This window comes from Aotus nancymaae, unplaced genomic scaffold, assembly GCF_030222135.1.
Source record: "Aotus nancymaae isolate 86718 unplaced genomic scaffold, 86718_ANA_hifiasm-v0.15.2.pri h1tg000016l, whole genome shotgun sequence".
Lineage (NCBI taxonomy): Eukaryota > Metazoa > Chordata > Mammalia > Primates > Aotidae > Aotus > Aotus nancymaae.
In genome coordinates, this window is record NW_026988428.1 from 51,562,543 (window position 1) to 51,584,798 (window position 22,256).

General features: G+C 39.8%; 1 long non-coding RNA gene across 1 annotated transcript in view; it reads left to right on the top strand.

Annotated features, from left to right (window-relative positions):
* Window positions 1–17,081, top strand: part of LOC135275277 (uncharacterized) — a 31,356-nt gene extending 14,275 nt beyond the window's left edge. Inside the window, exons 2-3 of the long non-coding RNA XR_010342921.1 lie at window positions 2,103–2,159; window positions 15,631–17,081. This is a non-coding gene — a long non-coding RNA (uncharacterized LOC135275277). The remainder of the gene's footprint in view (window positions 1–2,102; window positions 2,160–15,630) is intronic.
* Window positions 17,082–22,256: the final 5,175 nt, after the last annotated feature.

Genomic DNA, 22,256 nt, shown 5'->3' on the forward strand with positions numbered 1-22,256 from the left:
TGAATGCCTCCCTTGCTCTAATTCTTACAGAATCCATATTAATTTGGGCAATATCCGAGGCTATCTTGGTTTATATGTGGGAACAGTTTGTAAGCTTTGCTGACATTCAAAAACAGGAGGCTTAGGTATACGGGAAAAAGCCCTGCCCTAGGGATCTGGATTGAGATTGAAGTCACACCCCCTCACACCTGGGCGGGCTAGGTATGCTCTCAGGTAGTAGGGATAAAAACTTCAAATACTACTTCAAATATTAGAAGCAAATGCAGCTTCTTTGTTTTCTATATTAGATCTACTCTTCCTCAGTAACATCTACCTCACTGGATACCAGTGCATGGACAGCACTCTTATACTTGTCAATATTCAGTATTAAAGCCTCTTTTCTTTTAAATGGGCTCCCTCCCCCATGATGCATTTATTTTTGTGTCTTTTCAGCTTTCTCTCTCTCCCCAAAGGATATTCCCAGCTTCTTCTGGATCTTCCCAGATTCCACTCTTCCCCGATGCTGGATCTTCCCAGCTTCCCCTCTCTCCCCAGAGGCTGAGGCTGATGTAATCAGGTGGCAGCAAGGGAAAGGCATGCCAGAGCCCTCTGGATCCTCTGTGCATGGCTTGGTCCTCCTCCCAGCTGAGGTGTCACTTGGTCCATGTGGGTCTTTGGAGCATTTTTCTGGCACACCCTCTGGTCCTGACCATTTGCCCCTGTTTGTGCCTTTCGTCTCTCTACAGCCTCTGTGCATCTTCAGACCTTTACCAATTCCCTGGTCTTCTTAGCACCAATACATCTGCTTGTTGAGTCTCAAGGAAGTTTTCAGAACCCATAGGATCAGAACCCATAGGACCGTCACTACTGTCTCACCTCACATACTTACAATATGGTCTTTTTCCCCCCAGTGCTCCAAACAGTGATAGGGAAAAATTGGACTCTTCTTTGGACTTTTCTTAGCAGGATGCATATATTAAAAACCTGCCTCTCCAATTCTCTTTTCTGTCTCCTTTTTTTTTGCAGTCCACTGGTGTGGAAGGATAAACATCCCACTTCTTTCTCACACCTGTAAAGGACTTCTTTTTATATCCTATTTACACATTCTCTTTTCATATCCTTTCTGAGGTGGTATTTGTAGTCTCCTAAAGCCATCATGGTGGACAAGCTGCAGAGACAGAAATCTAGTTCACTCACAAAGATGCATCTGGAGGAATTCCAAAAATATTATCCCTCTCGCACCTAATTTTTCTCTCAGTTTCCTCAGAAAACTTAAAACGGGGGAGGCAGTAATAATGCCCAAGCCTACTCTCCAGAGGGAAGATCTCTGCATCCCTCTTGAAATCAATCTGGGTTAAAACTGCAGGAAGTGGAATTTCTCCAGATGCATTTATTCCTTAGAGGGTTTACATCCTCAGAGGGCCTACACTGACAGACAATCCTGCCTGCTGACTTAGCCATGACACAGCATGCAAAAACATGCATACACATGCATGTACACAGGTGCACACACACACACAGAGCCATTCTCCCCTTGTACCCTCCTCTTTGGAAATGTCCTCCATTCTGTGTTAGGCTCAAAGAGTAAATAATAATAATAATAATTACAAGTCCAATTGCTAAGTTTTCTTAAATGAGCCAAAAATCCTATGAACAGACCCCAATAAATTGTCCTGGATGCTTGAATACCTCAGTAATCAAAATAGATCCTTATACTTGACAGGATGGAAAAGAGTGGGAAGAAAGGAGGCAGATAATAATCAATACACTAAATAAATAAGTAAATAATATTGTACCTTAGAAGCAGAGAAATGGAATAATGGAAAAACAGAATACACAGGATGAAAACACTTATTTTTATACCTTTGCTTTTCCTATTTAAAGTAATTTACTTACTCATATTTCTCTAATTAGTTTATATCTTCCCAGGGTTAAAATAACCTTTAACTTCTAAGGAAAGGAATATTATCTCAGACCAGCTAAGACTGCAGATTATGATTTACTAATCAATGAATTCCTAGGGCCTGGGGCCTGCTTGAAACTTCTGGAGAGATTCAAACTTAATCCAGTAACCATTTCTCTGCCTTCTTTTCCTCCTTCGCTTCTTCCTATCCACTTTTTAGAGCAAAATGCTGGAGGAGAAGTCAGTGGCAAGCAGCTAAGACAACATGATACGTTTGGTTAGTGCATAAGGGATTTGGTTTGTCACACACTAAGGAATTTGATTTTTACCCAACAGGTGATCAAAGGACAAAAGTGACAAGGTGGTTTTAAGAACTGTCTCAGGAAACTAATCAGCAGAGTAAATTTACAAGATAATTTTCAAAAAATTTCCTAATTTATTTATGCCACAAACCTTGTATAAAGAGGTCTAGAAAAAAAGTTAAAGAAGGAAATTTTTATGTATAAAACGTTGAAAAACAAATCCCAGACAGTTTTTATAAGCTGAGATTAATGAGTCAGATTCTAATGAAACCATCAGTATTTAGCCATCTCCCTCACTCATAGAAGAAGGGATCAGACATACTCACCCTGCTATTGTCTGGGAAGAATTGTAAGGTAGCCCAATGATCTCTGCCCAGGTGTTCCATCCATAATTTGATTACATTATAGGTGAAAGTGAAGGGATTTGGAAAATATAATTAAGATTCCAAATCGGTTGAAAGGTTCATCAAAAAGGAAGATTATACTTGGTGGACCTGACTTAATTAGTTGGAAGCCTTTTTAAAGAGGGTTTGGACTTCGCTGAGTCAGAAAGATTCTCCTGCTGGCATTGAAGGAACAAGCTGCCATTGGTTCTGCAGCTGCAATGAAATGAGTTTTGCCATTAAGCATATGTGCTTGGAAGAAGACTTTGAAACTCAGATGAGACACTAGTCCCAGCTGATCCCTTGACTTCAGCTTTGTGAGACCCTGAACTGAGGACCCAGTTAGGCCAAGCCTGGACTCCTGATCCATGGAAACTGTAAAATAATAACAGCATGTTGTTTCAAGATTCTAAAATAGTGATAATTTGTTACAAACCAATAGAAAACAAATATACCCTTTTAAAAATCACATGGAACAGTGCTTATCTATAAAAACAGTCAGTGAGCATAACAGTTAAAGGCACAGAGCCTAAAGCCAGGCTACATGGGTTCATGTCCCAACACCACTCCTACTTGTGTGACTTTGGGCATGTTCCCGTGTGCTTCTGTGCCTCAAATTCCACATTGTGAAATGAAAATAAACACAGGACTTCACTCATAGGATTATTTTGAGAAATAAAGGACTTAAGTTATGCAAAGTCCCTAGAAGGGCAGCTGGCACACAGTAAGCACTCTGTAAATCATTAACTATCCTTATATGATGCTGCTCTACTAATTATCAGTGGATCTAGACATATCAGAGACTTTCTTTATATACCCCTTGACAAATAAGAATGTCATCCTATTACAAACACTCAAGGCATTTGAGGAGATCAAATTTATCACTTCGCTGAGTTTCGATAATCTATTTTAGTCAGAAAAAATAAATAATGGATGAAATGATGCAAGAAATACAATCTCAATTTTAAACTGAGAAAAATAGCAGGTGGAGACCTAACCACACCTGAGAATCTCTTAATGTCCTCTCTCTCCTAAGATTTATATATCAGTCACAGTTTCAAAGTAATCACTATAATACATGAACAGCTGATGAAACTCATGTTGTAATTGCCACATGTTATCTCCAAGGAATTGCACAATGCAAAAGGTATATATTTATAGAATAAAATAGAAGGAACATACTTTGGAGAAGGCTACATAGCCATGATAGATAAAAAAGACAGAAGAATAGGCAGGCAGAGATAGAGAAAGAGAGAGGGGGAAGAGATGGAAGAAAGAAGGAAATAGATGACTTGGTGCCCTCATGATGAGATGACACATCTTGAATCCCCTGGGTCAAATGAATTGAATCTTTTTTTCTGAGGCTGAATTTCACTCTCGTTGCACAGGCTGGAATGCAATGGCACAATCTTGGCTCGCTGTAACCTCCATCTCCCAGGTTCAAGTGATTCTCCTGCCTCAGCCTCCTGAGTAGCTGGGATTACACGCCTGGCAATTTTTTTGTATTTTTAGTAGAGACGGGGTTTCTCCATGTTGGTCAGGCTGGCCTCAAATTCCTAACCTTAGGTGATCTGGGCACCTTGGACTCCCATAGTGCTGTGATTACAGGCGTGAGCCACCACGCTGGCCCTGGATTGTCTTTAAAAACAATAACTGAAGCTTCTTCTAAAGCAATAGAAATTGTTAAGCTACAGCATTTTTTTAAAAATCAGGCAAACTAAAAATGGAAAAACATTTTCTTAAGATATCTAACTAGAAGAATTTATCTAGGAAAAGGAAAAAGTCAGTTGTGAAATGAAGTGCAGCATTGCTAAAGACTAGCTATCTCTGAATTGCATGGGTGAGCTTTTAAAAATTAGAGATACATCGTCTTTATCCCAGAGATTCTGACCTAGGAGGTCTGGAGTGCAGACCAGGAAATATATTTTTAAAAAGCTTTTTATTTATTAGTTAAGGTAAAATAAGTTAGAGAAACAATCAGATTCCAAAGTGTCAGTAGATTAGCACAATAGAAATTAATGTCTTGCTCATAGCATGGTTCAGGGTGACGTTGGTAGGAACCTTCTCCACAAGCAGTCATTGAGTGACCCAGACCTTTTCCATCAGTGGCTTTCTGATATCCTAGGTTTGATGGTCATCTGCCTCCACCAGGTAGAAGGGGAAATAGCATTCAGGAGCACTATGGGAAGTTGTAATGAACGAAACTGATGAATTTTCCTTTTTCCTCTCATTCTGTTAAGGAGATCTCAGTCACAGGGTGACAGCTCCCTATAAGGGAGGAAGGGAAATACCAGCCAGCCGGTGTTCCAATAACAAGAGGCAGTAGATTTCAGTGAACAGGAAGCAGTCTCTGTTACAAGCACTCAACGTGATTTTATGTACAACTGGTGCATGATTGAAAGTTCACCACTGAAAATACAACTTTTGAGTCCAAATAATCTAAATTCCAAACTTGGCCATTTGACAGCTATGTGATCTTAGGCAAAATAGCTCCCTTTCTTGTGCCTTGGTTTCTTCAGTTATTCATCTTTCAAGTAAAGATTAAAACCATCCTACATCTTAAGGATCTTGTGAGGCTGAAATAAGACAATATGTTTAAAATAACTAGAACCATAACTGGCACTTAATAGTAACACATATTTTATTTTAACTGTGCTGTTTAGGAATCAAGGTGTTCTGCTATTTGAGATAAGAACTCAGATGTATCAGTATCAGAATATATATTTTGTTCCAGCTGAATTATTAGATTGGAATGGTTTTTAAAGGTAGAATTTTAAAACACTAGAAGTTGGTTTCTTGCACTTATAAAAGTTCATGGGCAAGTGGGCAGCTCTCCTCCATGCAGTCATTCAGTGATCTTGTCTTTTCCCGTCTAGTGGCTCCCCCATCACTAGGCTTTATCATCATCTCATCCAGTGTGTAGAGATACACCAGGGAAGCAGTATTCGCTGTGGTCAGAGCTAGGAATCTGGTGCTGCAGTATTAAAATATTTGCCCACTGAAAGCAAAATTGCAGTGATTTAAAAATAAAATAGGCCAGGCACAGTGGCTCACGCCTGTAATCCCAGCACTTTGAAAGGCTGAGGTAGGAGGATCACCTGAGGTTAGGAGCTTGAGATCAGCCTGGCCAACATGTTGAAATTCTTTCTCTACTAAAAATACAAAAATTAGCCAGGCGTGATGGTGGGCGCCTGTAATCCTAGTTACTCAGGAGGCTGAGGCAGGAGAATCGCTTGAACTCGGGAAGCAGAGGCTGCAGTGAGCTGAGATTGCTGCCGCTGTACTCCAGCCTGGGCAACAAGAGTAAAGCTCCATCTCAATCAATCAATAAAGCAACTTCCAAAATTAAGAAATTGAAAGCATTGATAGTTGATATCTCAAGGTGATAGTTGCAATAATCTGATAATTTTAATTCAGAGTATATCATATATTTTTAGATTTAACTTTTCCTACATATGAATGTTTACCACTACACCCAAGGGGCTCCATGAACACTTCTGGAAAAGACCTAAGGTATATGGTGCTAATCATTTGAAGCAAGTAAAACCATCACTGATGAGCTAGAAGCTATATCCTTGATAGGATTAATTTACAGAGTAGTTCTGAAGTCTAGACCACTGTGAAGGCACTGGCCAATCAGTGAAGTTACCTATTTGAAGTAGAGATGACCTTTGTTCAGCATTTTTCAAAGCTGAATATTGTATAAGTCTCTTTAAAGAAAAATAGTTTTTACTAAGCCACATGAATATATCCATGGTTTTCTGGTCTTCAGACCCCAATTTGAGGAATACATCCTTAGTCAAAATAATTCACAGCAAAATAACTCTCTGCATGACTCATCTTCTTGCTTTCTCCATCATTTTCCCAATTTCAATCCTTACTTCCCCCACCCCTTGCCATACTCACACACTTTTTACGCTGTCCTCCCCAGTAAGCATCTCAGAACACGATGCCTTCTCTATGACTTTCCTGATTCCATTCAAATTTACCTGTTAGGTCTTATTCTTGTTTAATGCTGACCATAAAGCTGGTCAGAGCCTGGCTCTCCATGGCCTCAATTTACAATACGGTAGTCAATGCTCTGAACACAAGAACACAACCTCCTTCTATGTTCTTGCCTTGGGCTGAACCACATACTAGGGAAGTGAGAAGAAATAAATGTTTGGGATGCCCTTCATGTGCCAGACCTCATAGAATCATTTCATTTTTTTACCCTCATGCCCTTGGGAAATCACTCAAGCATTTCGGCTTCCTTTTACTCCTATGCAAAAGGAGCATGGTGGCAATTTCCTAGGTTCAAATAATAGTTACTCTTTAGTTCATTACTGTGTTCCTGGTTCTCTGTCAGGGGTTAGATGTATTACCTCACTGAACCTTCAGGCATTGCTATGAGGTAGGTTTCTAGATGAGAAAACTGAGGCCAGAAAATGTTTTGTAAATATTTGGGCACAGTCCTCGGAGTTTTGGAGTTTTTAGGTGATACTGGCTCAGCCGATACACTTGCTTCCTAAGGCACAGTAACAACAGGAAACTGTCAGGAGTAGAGGCATATATAAAATAAATAACTGTCTCATCACGCTCTCAGTTTAGCAGCACTTGTTTGGTGGTTCTTTGCCACATCAGCCCAGTTTACAAGTAGTCAACTAATGTAAACTTAAATTTGACCTAGTTTAATCAAACTGTGGGTTGTGGTTCAATTATTCAACAATTGATTACTAAGAATTTAAACAGTTTTAACAACCACTATAAGTGCAGTTTTTCTTTTGTGGTCTCTCTCAGAAGCTAATGTGGCTATTTCTGACCACCAGTATATACTGTAACTCCTCCAAAATAACCTGAAAATGTGAAAGGAACTACATTTTCACAGACACTATATTTCAAAGAGCATGAATTGAAAGAAACACCATGGACCTGATCTTGAGATGACGTTCCAGCTAAGTCAAGCTCCAAATATCACCCTTGATTTTGCTCAATAATAACCTATATTGTTTACTTCCCACTTAATGAGCAAACTCAAGTGGAGACTGAACTTGGAAGTAGTGATGTCGAGAGAACCATCAGACCACAGCATGCTAGACCAATTGGGGTCCACTATTAATACCATGGAGCCAAAGTGAGAGGATCAGCAAGGGCCAAAATCAATAGCGTTGAGGCCTCACTGAGGCAGCCAAACCTTATGAGAGCCAAAAGTCACCCTGCTCAGCCTACAAGGCAGCAGGCACGTCTAATAGAGAAAGATCAGAGAGAACTGAGAAGCTTCTCTAGCAGATTCCAATGCTGTTTCCTTCCAGTTTCCTGTTTGGGTTTCCCAGGCCTCCTTCAGTTACCCTGGAATGTCAGAACAAGCAATCTGCTTTGGGTTTGGAAAGGTTTAATGTTCCTTTATGAGGGGGTGTTAAGTTCATCATAAAGAGAAAAAACAGCCTGCCTCCTGCGCTCTGTAGTGTGGCGTGGAAATGTAGCACATCCTACTCTGATGTTTCTTTTCTGCCTCCCTTAGCCCTAGTTGTTAGATTGCGGTTTATAGGTTGTTTTGTTTTTTCTTTCCTTTTAATTGGTTTTACTCTTCATGCCAAGTTGCTTTAATTAAGAATCTAATTTTTTTTTTAAGTAATAGGGAAAGCTTTTATCTGCCACCTGCCAGGACTGGAGAGATGAGTTTGCAAATGTTCCACCTTTATGTTTTGCCCCACGTAAGACTCTCTTCTATCCCACTTGCATTCAGGGGGCTTACTCTGACTTTGGTCCATGACAGCCACTGGCTAGGAAAGGAAACAGGGACATGCAGATATGCTAGCCTCAACACAGAAATTGTTGTTGAAGGCAGGAATAGACTATGCTCGACCAGAGGAATGCTGCCTTCACTTCTTCTCCCTAAAATAAGGAGAGGGAAGGAATGAGAGGAGAATGTGCAACCAGCTTCCTTCTCCCAAGCACTTTTCACAAGAAGTCACGTCAAAGCCACAGACATAACCTGGGCCAGTGGTTTGAGGGGGTGGAGAATCTGGATTCCCCCAGTTGATTTAACCTCTATGAACTCAATTCAATTCAACAGGCTTAAGTTTATAGATCACTAATAATGCCTATTATCATCACTTTACAGGCATACCATAGTTCCAGCCTGTGGGCACTTTAATTAAGGAAAGACGACTAGCGATGCATAGAGTACAGGATGAGAAGGCCTTTGCATCAAGTGCAGAGAGAGAACGGCATCCATTCTACAAAAACAATAACAACGTTGCTCTTTCTGTGGTATACCTCCTTATGGTTTTGTTTAGAGATCCCTTGGGGATATAGAGGAAGCATGAAGTGGCAAAAGAGAGAGGTTAAATGGCATGGGGCAGAGAAATGAAGACAAAAGGGGAAGGAGCCATCAAGGGAGCAGATAGAGCTGGAAAGACCAAGCATCGTCCAGGGCGTCTCAGATCACTACAATACAGAAGTTTAACCATTTTGCCTGGGATTTATTTAAAAGCCTGTGAACCACTGAATATAAAATCATTATCCTATCTTATTGAATTAATTCACAGCACATATTTTTGGCACTTAGAAAAACATCTCTGCGCAATTTAGATCTGAAAGTCAGGGTTTAGGATTGGGGATTTATAGGAGAACAACCCTAGCCCCACATCCTCTCAATGCATTGGTGGAGGTTGGGGCTGCAAGGTGAAGGACCACATAATACAAGTTGCCCTGCCTTCCTCTGGCAGCAGTTACACAGAGCCAAGCAGTTTTCTTGACCTCAGGAATTCTCAGTCTTTGACAGATGAATGTGCAATATGGCACTTCAAGAAGGAGGTATAGTAGGTTGCATGTCACAAATATATTTAACCTTTGAATTCCTCCCCTTTAATTTCACCTACCAACCTATTAATACCATCTACAGAGTCCAATTTGAAAACACTAAATGGGATGGTTAATTTTATGTGTCTCCCTTGGCTGGACCGTAATGGCAGATATTTGGTCAAACATTATTCTGGATGTTTCTGTAAAGGAGTTTTTGAATAAGATTTGCAATTAAATCGGTGGACTTTGAGTAAAGTAGACTGCCCTCTATTTCATAGGTGGGCCTCATTCAATTGGTTGAAGCCTTAATTAGAACCAAAGGCTCATTGTCCCCAAGTAAAAAGGAATTCTGCTATCAGATAGCTTTTTCCCCCATAGGTTATTGGGGTACAGGTGGTGTTTGGTCACATAAGTTAGTTCTTTAGTGGTGATTTGTGAGATTTTGGTGCACCCATCACCCGAGCAGTATATACTGCACCATATTTGTAGTCTTTTACCCCTCGTCCCCTCCCACTCTTCCTCCCAAGTCCCCAGAGTCCATTGTATCATTCTTATGCCTTTGCACCCTCATAGCTTAGCCCCCATGTAGCAGTGAGAACATATGATGTCTGGTTTTCCATTTCTCAGTTACTTCACTTAGAATAATAGTCTCCAATCCCATGCAGGTCACTGTGAATGTTATTAATTTATTCCTTTTAATGGCTGAGTAGCATTCCATCATGTATACACACCATGGTTTCTTTATCCACTTGTTGATTGATGGGCATTTGGGTGGGTTCCATGATTTTGCAATTACGAATTGTGCTGCTATAACCATGCGTGTGCAAGTATCTTTTTCATATAATGACTTCTCTTCCTCTGGATAAACTCCTACTAGTGGGATTGCTAGATCAAATGGTAGTTTTACTTTTAGTTCTTAAGGAGTCTCCACACTGTTTACCATAGTGACTGTACTAGTTTACATTCCCACCAGCAGTGTAGAAGTGTTCCCTGATCACTACATTTATGCTAACATCTACTGGTTTTTAATATTTTTTTAAATTATGGCCATTCTTGCAGGGATAAGGTGTATAATATCGTGGTTTTGATATTGCATTTCCCTGATCATTAATGATGTTGAGAATTTTTTCATATGTTTTTTGGCCATTTGTATATCTTCTTTTGAGAATTGAGCAGATGGCTTTTGAACTTCATTTACAACATCAGCTCTTCCTGGTTTGTCAGCAGAATGCCTTTGGACTTGAACTGCAACTCTTTCCTGAGTCTTAAGTCTGCCAATCTTCTCCATTAGAGTTTGAATTTGCCAAGCCTTCACAATCACATACACCAGTTCCTTGAAATAAATGTCTTACACACACACACACACACACACACACACACACCCATTGGTTCTATTTCTTTGGCGAACCCTAATACATTAAGTTAATGTAAATTGGGAAAATAGAATGGAGTCTATTTTCAGATGGTCAGATTAATTGTAATTCTTGGTGAAAAGAGCAATGCACATTTCTAATGTACTATACAAACAGATTTTGAGATAAAGAGCAATTAAAAACCTAGGCGCCAAGATCAAATATACAACGTGTCAGAACAAACACAATTTTTGAGAAAAGCAAAAGCACCTGCAGAATAAGGAAGGGCTCAAAACATCAATCAAAAACACAGTAAGACTTCGTACTGAGGTCTTATCTAAGGCAAGCCAGATGGACACACAACTTTTAGCTGACAATGCAGGCAGGGGCTTGAACTCAGGGCTGGATTATGGGTTTCATATTCCAAAAGTAAGGCCACAGAAATAGGGATGTGGGGTCATGTGCTTCTCCATGATAAAGGCACAGCCATAGGAAAGCTGCAAACAAGCCACCCCTAAAGGAGAGAGTCCTTGTAAGGTTTGGAAGGGAAGGGCCGAGACAAGATCCCAGGACACTTTCTGATCTTTTCACCCAGGGTAAGATAAGGTGTCAGGAGCAAGCAGTCCCACCCCTCTGGCAGAGGCTTCACCTTCTCATCTCCTCACATGTGCTACTTTGAAGCCTCCAAAGTCCTTGCAGCTTCTACTAGAGATTTCCAGTTTCCAAGTATCCTAACCATTGCAATTTTCCTTAACTGTGCTTATGATCTACCCACTACCTCATATATTGACTACATTTATTTGATTTTAATACTACATAGTCTCCTAAAAATACTTGATGGTTATAGTAAAAATATAACCAAATATATTATAGAAAAGTCAAGACCAAAATCAACAAATAAAGGGGAAAGGAAAGGTTTTAAGAACAAAGAAAGAAAGATCAGCTGAGTTTGAAATTCAACAAATGTTGACTGCAAATGTCTTTCCAAATCTAACTTGCCCACCAACATAGCATAGAGGTTAAGAGGGCTTCCACTTACTAGCTATGACCTGAGGCCAAGTTACTTCATTGCTTAGTGCCTCCACTTTCCTATGTGAAAACTAGAGATAGGAAAAAAAAAAACCCTTCCCAGAAACTGACACCACTTCAAATTATCTCTCTCTCTCATTTCTAACCTAGTAAAAGTTCTTGAAAGAGAAGTCCAGGAGAGGGGAAAGAAACCAATCTATATTGTGTACCTGCTGTATATTAACTCTATAAATTACGTCATTTAGTCATCATAAACTTGTGAGAAAACATTTTTATCAATTATATAGACAAAATGGAGTCTTGGAGGCTCCAAGGCTTAGTTCAGAAGCTGAAAGTGACCTAAGATCTCCTCTCTCATGATGCATACCATGGAGTGACGCTCCACAAAGTGGGACCCCTGGGCTCCCTACCTCAAAATCACTCAAAACCAATCACTTGTTAAAACCAGTGATTCCTAGGCCCTCACCCAGGCCTATTTAATTACAATTGCTTGAGGGTAGTGGTTTTAATAAGCCACCCACCACCATGATTCCCCTGCACACTCAAGAGTAGTTGGCTCAGTGGTTAGGAGCTTGGACTCTGAAGGTGGGCCTGGGCCTGGTGTCACTTTGTTTGAGGTATGTGACATTGGGCACATCAGTCAACCTCTCTAAGACTCTTTACTTCATTCCAAACATGGAGATTGAAGAACATCCTGCTTATGGTTGCTGCAGTGATGAAATAATGAATGTCAGGTGCCAAGTTCAGAGTCTGGCATGTAGTAACTATGATCATTTGCTTCACATAAGAATAACTTAATTTCCTCTTTGCTTTAACTTCACAGTTCACTGTGTTTGCATTTTTCTCCACCATTTCAGTGAAATCAGCTGAGCAAATATGACCTCCTTGCCAAATCAATCACCTCTTTTCTGATCTTACGTAGTTTTGTATCTACTCTGTCCATTACTTATTCATTAGAAACATATTGTGCCTCTGCTCTGGGCCATGCCCTGGGCTAGGGATAAGGAATGCCATGGTAAATGCAGCAGGCATAATCCCTATCCTTATGGAACTTTCAAGCTTGTGTTGGGGACATGGATCTCAATAAGTAACCACATATAAGCATAACAAGTTTTGCTATGGAAGAAAAGAACAGAGTGCCCCACAAGCGAATGACAGAAAGGACCTTTTGTCAGAGGATCAGGGAGGGTCTGAGACCTGAGAAAGAGCCAAGTATGAAACAGGTCATTCACACAGAAGGAACAGCAGCAGGTAGGAAGACCCTCAGGTGGAAAAGAGCTTGTCACACTGGAGGAAGAGAAAGAACATCCATATGGCAGGACAAGAGGAAGGGTGGTATGAAATGAACCCATAAATAGGCATGGGCTTAGCTGTGCAGAGCCTCGTAAACCACAGTGATGGTTTGGATTGAATTCCAAGGGCAACTGGAAGGCCATGGGAAGACTCTGAGCCAGAGTATGATCCCATCACTGTAGCAGTGATTTGGAGAAAGGGTTAGAAGGGGGGTAGAAGGGAAGCTGAGAGATCATTTGGTTTGCAGAGACTTGGATTTGAGTACTGGAAGCTGAGGTGGGAAGAAGTGAGAGCATTGGAAATAAATTTTTGGTGGAGAATTGAAAAAATTTGAAGGTGAACTGGATGTAGAAGATAAAGAAGGAAGAGGTACCAGGAATTACTCTCAGGGCTCAGTTTTGAACAATGAGCTGTTTACCACTTAGTGGAGCCATTTACCAAGGGGAGGCACTAAATCCCTCTCAGGGGAATAAAATCTTTACATTTCTAGAAATCTCCCAAATGACTCTGATGGCTAACCCTAGTTGAGAAGGCTCAGTCTAGAGAGGTGGCGTAGAGAATAATGGTTAAATTTAATGACTAATCATTGTATCTTTCTTTGGAGGTAGCTTGTCTTGTTCAAACATAGTGATGAACTGCCTATATCACTGGGAAAGTTAGTTTGGTCATCTATAAAATGGAAATAACTGGCTCATGTGGCTACTGTAAGGTGGTAATCTTATGAAACATTTAGAATACTTCCAAGCTACTATTTTCAGATCATTCACTTAAATAAGCCAGGTGTTTTCACATCTGTAAGCTTTAGCTCGTTCCCTACCTTTTGCTTGATGTGTTCATCTCCCCTTGTTCTATGTGATAATTTTCTATTTCTTATCCAGAGATAGCTCTTCTCTGACTGGTACCTCAAACCACCACCTGCCCTAACCAGTCATCTGGGCCATTTCTCCTGCTTGCATGGGCTCGCAGTTTTCCATGCATTCTTCCACTATAGAACTTAACACATGGGTTAGAGTTATTTATTTGCTTGTTTGTTTGTTTGTTTTTTGTCTCCTGGACAAGACTTAGAATTTTGGGGGGCTGCTAACCTTGCCTTATACAAATTTATATCCACAGAACCTAGTCTGTTGCCATAGCTTGAGGCCCAGAATGAATTTGATGGATTTAATTGAATTTAACTAAATTAAAAGCATGATACCCTCAGGGAACTCATCTCACAATCTAAGCCTCTTGCTTAATTAAAGTAGCCTATGAATGCAGACACAGCAAGCTACAGCCAACGTATAGAAAACATTCACCCTACGTGGCTATTTAGGCCCAAACTTAAGCCTAAACCAGTCATGCCAGACATAACACCTTTCTTATCTGTCTCTCACCTCTGCTTTGCTCTTCCTGAGCAATGTGGGGCCTATGCCTTTCTGAGGAACAGAGGAAGGAGGAAGGTGAGGTGGGGAGGAAGAAATACTCCTACAACTTTACAAAACCTTTCTTCACCCCTCAATGGGGGAAGGAAGGTAGAGAGGGTGGCTGTATGTGCTGTATTAACAGGCATGCTCAGGCTGGTTTGAATCCTTTCTAACCAGGTGGCTTTGTGTGAAAGGTCCAAACACCAGTAGGCAAACCCCAGTAATGTTAAAAGCACAGTGAACCTTCCTAGAGCAACTTTTGTAAGAGGATCCATGGTTTTTACCATGCCTTTGTATGAAAACAGAGTTTGAACTCTCTCATTCTAATTCTTGTGGAGATTTCAACCTCCATAAAGTGCGCAGGAGGTACTGGTCATACATTTTAAACTAAAACAATTTGATTAAGGGCTTGGGTCTCTGAGAGAAAAGTTGAAGAGGACTCTTCATTCTATTCTTTAATCTCAAGGCAAATGGACACAGCAGGAGGTAGGCTGACATGTACAAATGAAAACCTTTAGAGCCAAACAAATCTGGGTCTAAATCCTGACTCATTTCCTCTTTAGTTCTGTGTTTATTAACGTTAATAATGTGACAATGATGATAATCGCCAACACTTAGATGTACTTACTATATGGTAGGCTCTGTTCTAAGTGCTTTGCATGTATCAACTTATTGAAGATACTACCATCACATTTTATAGCAAAGGAATCTTAGGCACAGAAAGGTTTTGTAATAGATACAAGTTACTGAAGAGCTGAGCAGGAATTCAAACCCAGGGAGCTGGGCTGCAGACATCCCTGCTAGCATCCACTGTGCTTCCCTGCCTCCCACGTGCCTCTGGAGCACAGCATCTGGCTTTCAGATTCTGAGTTTTTCCTTCCCTGTAAAGTGCATATGATGAGGCCAACCTTGGTGAGATAATGTACATAGAACCCTAGACACCAGAGGGGCACCCACACTAGAGCAGGTGTCTCTAATTTCAACTGGTATACCCACAATGTCCTATCAGATTTCTAAGTAAACTCTAATAAAATTCTAAGGTATCTAGAGTGCCCAAGAACAGCAAATGTGTGGGTGGACTGAAGAAACTGGAGGTTTTAAAATTTGCTGTTTAGAACCTTCCATGGATCCAGAAGGCAGTCATAGTCTGTGATGCCCACTAACTCAATGTTTCTAAATTAACTATGGCTTTTGTTGCAGGCTAGAAACCCACCAACTGCTAACAACCAGCTGGAGGGTAAGTCAAAAGCTATGAGACCCTAGAAGAAGAACAATTATTTAGAGCAGCCGGGAAAGTCTCTGAAGGGTCATAAAATGGTCCAAAAGGAAAGAGGAAAAGTCATTCTACTAAGAGGAGTTTGTGTAATCAAAGCAACCAAGCCCTAAGAACTCACACAAGATTAGAAAAGGGTGAAGGATGCTTGGAAAGCTGGACTAGGAAAAGGCTGTGAAGGGCCCTGAATGTCACATGTCACATGTTGCCTACAGCATGCAGAATCAAAACATGTTGAGTCATGTCTTGAATCATGACATATGAATCATGACACATGAATCATGACATGTGACATGTTGAATGTCATATATCACATGTGGTAGGCAGCCATCAAAAGTATTTGAAAGGAAAGTATATAATCGGGCCTGTGCTTTAATAAGATAATTTATATAGTATTCAGTGTGGATTAAAAGGGAGAACATAGGTACTAGTTTTGACATTGACAGGATAGGAAACCATTTAGGTTTCTCATACACCAAAATATTAAAACATACACCCAAACACAACAATACATTAAAATCTTGAGCGAGAAGGGCCAAAAGTTATTTGTCACTGGACTAAAAGTGGAAATAAATGTTTACAACCTCTGATGTAGACTAGAAGAGTTGTTAGCAAAACTGCCACAAAAAATTTCAGATATGCAAAGAAATGTAATTGTAGACTTATGCACATATTTCCACAAAAGAATAGAGTCTGGGCAGAGTGGGTGAAGTAAAAAATGTGTTCAAGGCTTAGGAACTGCCTTGCTCTTCACCAAGAAGGGCCAACAGCATTTTCTTTGAATCAACTCTCATATTCCCTTAAAGAGAAGTTGATAGTGTTGTGGAAAACTCACCTATTGAAGTGACAACAAAAACAGCAACCCAATATGAGTAAACTGATATTATGATTAAAGGGACAAGTAACTGCACTTTTCACACATACCCTCTAAAAGGTTGGGTGGGAGTGTTTCAAAGAATCAAGTCTGAGTAATAGAAAAGAGTATACCACTTCCCCTTCATATATTTTTGAGCATGGGGGAGCTGGGGGCTGGGTAATTGACTGCAGTTGTCCACACGGGACATTCTCCCACCATACACCATTTCTTTGGGATCTCTCCCAAAATTCTTCTTCTAAGTGACACATCCCTTTATTGATCATCTTTCCCCATACTGACCTTCCTCAGCAATCATGTGAGTTATTAGTCTTAGTATTTGTTTTTCTCAAATATGGTCTTTAACCACTCCTTAAATATTTTGTGTAAACATAGTTTGTTTTCACAATTTAACTGGAAGCATTTTTCAAAATGGGAATCTGTGTGTATATTTCTGTAATTTTTTCTTCATGCCTTATGTGGTATATAAAAATCAACAGCAATAAAACAACAACAGTAATAATACCTAAGAATTTTTGAATGCTAACCATATATTCAGCGTTATTTCAATACCTTTAGATGTACCAACTGATTTAATTATTACAACAACTGCATGAAGTGGATATAGTGTTGTCATCAGTTTATACTTGAGGAAACTGAGTTATGGGGAGGTAAATTATCTTTACCATAGTAACAGAGTCATTAAATGTATGAGCTGAGACAGTCTGACATCTGAGCTATGCTTCACTGTACCTGTTAAGATATTCTTTTTCTCGAATTCAAATTCTAAAAGGAAAACAGAGTTGAAATTTATAAATTCAATGCTATCCCCATCAAGCTCCAATGACTTTCCTCACAGAATTGGAAAAAAACACCTTAAACTTCATATGGAACCAAAAAAGAGCCTGCACAGTCAAAACAAACCTAAGTAAAAAAAAAAAAAAAAAAAAAAGCTTGAGGCATCATGCTACCTGACTTCAAACTATATTACAAGGCTATTGTAATTAAAACAGCATGATGCCGGTACCAAAACAGAGATATAGATCAATGGAACAGAACAGAGGTCTCAGAAAGAACTCCACACAACTACAACCATCTAATCTTTGACAAACCTAACAAAAACAAGCAATGGGGAAAGGATTCTCTATTTAATAAATGGTGTGGGAAAACTGGCTAGTCATATGCAGAAAGCTGAAACTGGATCCCTTCCTTACACCTTATACAAAACTTAACTCTAGATGGATTGAAGATTTAAACATGAGGTCTAACACCATAAAAACTCTAGAAGAAAACCTAGACAATACCATTCAGGACACAGGAATAGGCAAGGACTTCATGACTAAAACACCAAAAACAATGGCAACAAAAACCAAAATAGACAAAAGGGATCTAATTAAACTTAAGAGCTTCTGCACAGCAAAAGAAACTATCAATAGAGGGAATTGGCAACCAACAGAATGGAAAAAAAATGTTTGCAATCTACCCATCTGACAAAGGGCTAATATCCAGAATCTACAAAGAACTAAAACAGATTTACAAGAAAAAAACAACCCCATCAAAAAGTGGGTAAAGGATATGAACAGACACTTCTCAAAAGAAGGTATTTATGCAGCCAACAAACATATGAAAAAAAATTCATCATCACTGGTCATTAGAGAAATGCAAATCAAAACCACATTGAGATACTACCTCACTCCAGTTAGAATGGCTATCATTAAAAACTCAGAGGACAACAGATGCTGGAGAGGATGTGGAGAAATAGGAATGCTTTTACACTGTTGGTGGGACTGTAAATTAATTCAACCAACGTGGAAGACAGTGTGGCGATTCCTCAAGGATCTAGAAATAGAAATTCCATTTGACCCAGCAATCCCATTACTGGGTATATACCCAAAGGATTATAAATCATTCTATTAGAAAGACACATGCACACGTACATTTATTGCAGCACTGTTTACAATAGCAAAGACTTGGAACCAACACAAATGCCCATCAATGATAAAATGGATAAAGAAAATGTGGCATATATACACCATGTAATACTATGCAGCCATAAAAAATGATGAGTTCATATCCTTTGCAGGGACATGGATGAAGCTGGAAACCATCACTCTCAGCAAAGTGACACTAGAACAGAAAACCAAACACTGCATGTTCTCACTCATAAGTGGATGTTGAACAATGAGAACCATCATGGCACATGTATACCTATGTAACAAACCTGCACAATCTGCACATGTGTAGGGTTCAGCCCTACAGGGTTCTATGAGTCCCTCCCGGATGAGAAATTGTAGAAATAAAAGACACAAGACACAGAGATAGAGAACAGAGAGGTTGGGCCCTGGAGTACACTGCTATCCAAATCGTGGAGACCAGCAGTGGCCCTGAATGCCTGGACGCTCTCACTTTAATTGAATTGCAAATCTGGGGGCAGGGTAGGTAGGGCATGGTCTTGGTGTTCGGAGACTGAGGGCAGGGTAGATAGGGCATGGCAGTGATAGGGTCAAGTACCTCATGTCTCATTCAGGTAGGGGCTCAGGAATTTCTGGCACCTGAAGTGAAGTAAGGATCATAATGTATCAGCACTTTTTTCCATACTTATCAAGAAAGAACAAAAACATTAAGATTTATATTACTACTACTGATTATCTTTTCCAAGAAAAATGGAACCAGGTGCAGAAGCAGAGCATGAGAGTAGACATGGAACGTGACCACTGAAGCACAGCATCACACAGAGACAATTAAGTCCCCGGATGTCTGCAGGCCTGCCTGACAGCCATCAGACCTTACCACAAGAGCTTGGAGAAACGGAGTTTTCTCCAAACTCCTCCAGGGAAGGAGACATCTCAGCTATTTTGGATGTCTCCTTTCCTAGCTGGCTAAACAGCAGGTGCTTTCCCAGCGCTGGCATTGCTGCACAGCCAAGGTGCCCTCCAGCAGCCCTTATGTGGGCGTGACAGAGAGCTTAAAGCATCTTGCCTTAGTGTCATTTCTTTCACAATGTCACCCCAGGTTGACACTTCCGACCTGAGAGGCATTAGTAAAAGAATTAAGATCACCTATGAATAACTAAGATCACATATGAATAACAAATAACTACTACAGTTATATTTCTAGCTACTTTCTTCTTCCTTATTTATATGGAAATAGGCTGAGGTTTTTTGCTCCTGCCTTGGCACTTATGGGATCTCCCCTCTACACATATGTACCCCAGAACTTAAAGTATACTAAATAAAATTTTTTAAATAAAAAATTAAAAAAAAAAATAAGTTCACACATTAAAAAAAGAAAAGAAAAGAAAATCAGAGGCCCTGGTTAATAAAGGAAAATTTTGCTTTAAAAACATTAAGAAACAATCTTCCTAAGGTCTCTGGAAGATTCTGTGGCCCATCACAGAACAGGGTCATCTTTGACTTCTACACCAAGGAAAATGTGGCTTTTGGATTCTTGGACACCTACTGCATGGCCTCTATCTTCATGCGCCCTTGCTGGGATCTGAAGATAAATGTGAATAAAGTAGATACGGTGGAAGTGAGTAGAAAAAACATCCTGAACAAAAAACACTTGGTCCCCTTGGCCAGCTACTCATATTCTCATCAAGGGAGAATTTGACCAGAGGTAATATCACATCAGAGTGCAAACTCTGGACCAACTTGTACCTTTACTCATTCCTACCTTTAACACACACATAGCATAATAGGTACAATTCTCATTCTGGGCATAGTTGATGGTAGGAAGATTTTTATATATTTGAGATCCTATTTGGTGAGCATATGGTAACAACATAAGAAATGTGCCATCAGACTACTGTTCAACAGTTGACAAAGATGGCTACAACAATTCTTATGATTCTTTTGCATGATTCTTTGCCATGCAACAATTGTCACCCCTTCCCATCAAGATATAGAGTCTATTTCTTTTTCCCTTTTATTTAGTCTGGCTCTGTGACTTGCCTAAAACCAACAGAAGTCTGCAGAAGGGACATCATATGACTTGAGTCTCAGCAGCAAAAGGCCTTTCAGCTTCTGAAAAACTGTTGTTGCTGTGAGACAGGAAGCCTGGCCAGTTTCCATGAGAATGGGAGACCACGCCTGGTCAACAGGGAGAGCCAGCCTTCACCATGTGAGTGAGACCATCCAGCCTCACTTAAGCTGCCAGATGACTGAAGCCAGATAAGTGACCCCAGGCAAGACCAGCAAAAGAACCAACTGGCTGAGCCCAGCCCAAATTGCTAAGGCATAGCAATTTACGAAAAGATAAATTTTCATGTTTTAAATTAGGATTTGTTATGGAGAAATAGATAACTGATAAAGCTCCAAATCCTAATTGAGACAAGAAAATCAACATCTTTTATGTTACCATGATACAAACTATTTTCTTAATAGTCATCGTTAAAGCTTTATATGTCTAACTGCCCTTCCTCTACTATGAGGACTACTGTGCTGGTGCATTTAAGTGTGTGCATACACACAAAGACATATTCTCCAGTTTCCCAACTAGTTACTCATATACTCTTTTGGGATTTCATTTCCAAATATTGCTATATTTCCAGTTCAGTCCATTTAACTACCTTCATTCCCATATATCCAGCTCTTCCTGTCTGTGAAGAGTGGCTTACCATTACTTATTATGTGCCAGGAACTATTTCTCAGTATCACTTTATCAGGCAGATAACCATTACTCTGCTCATTTTATATACAAGGTAACTGAGGTTCAGTAGATGGCCATTCTATCAATTTCATATTCCCTCCTTTAAGTCAGCCTGCAAGAGGTTTTAAAGCAAATGACTATCTCTACCTTTCTTAAAATATGTCCTTCACTTGGTTTCCAGCCATCACACTTGCCTGGTTTTCCTCTAACCTTGATTTCTCAGTCCCTTTGATGACTTTTATTCAAGCTCATTTAATGTTAGAATGCCCTAAGTTTTTACATTTGATCCTATTATTTTCTCTATCAATAGCTACTGGACAGGTGACTTCATCTAGTCAACCATGACATTCAGAATCAATTGCAAAATAGAGATAGGAGTCAAAGAGAAGAGATAAATATATTACCCTTATTACTTATTTTAAAAATATTTATATTGGAAAATATGATTGGGACACCTACTAACCCATACAAACACAAGAACATTTGGGCAACCACAGGCCTCCTCCAATGCAAATTAGTGTGTGGAAAAACTCACAGTATGGAGGATTAAAAAATGTATATTCTCTGAAGGCAGACATGCCCTTCCAGATACAAGAAAGTGAATGAACCATTAATACTGAGTTCTTTCTCCCAAGCTGACCAATCAGTAATGTCGATTAATCTCCCCTAGGAAAGAGTCACTCTTGAGAAGTCACAATTGTAACACTGATGGAGGTCCCCTATAGAAACATAAATATTTGGAAATATATGTTTCCCTTATAACAAATATTGTCCTTATCCTGTGACTTTCCATTATGTCTCCAGTCTCAATATCTTCCCTGAGCCTCAGAACTATATGTACACCTGTCTATTCAGTCTCTGCTTGAAAGCCTAAAGAGCATTTCAAACTCAACATGTCAAAGAGGGTACTTTTTTTCTTTCTTTCTTTTTTTTTTTTTTTTTTTACTATCTCTTTACTCCTGTTTAGTTTGATAGGGTTGCCAAAAGAAAATAAGTCTGTGAAGCTTAAACAGCAGAATTTGTATCCTCTCACAGTTCTAGAGGCTGGGA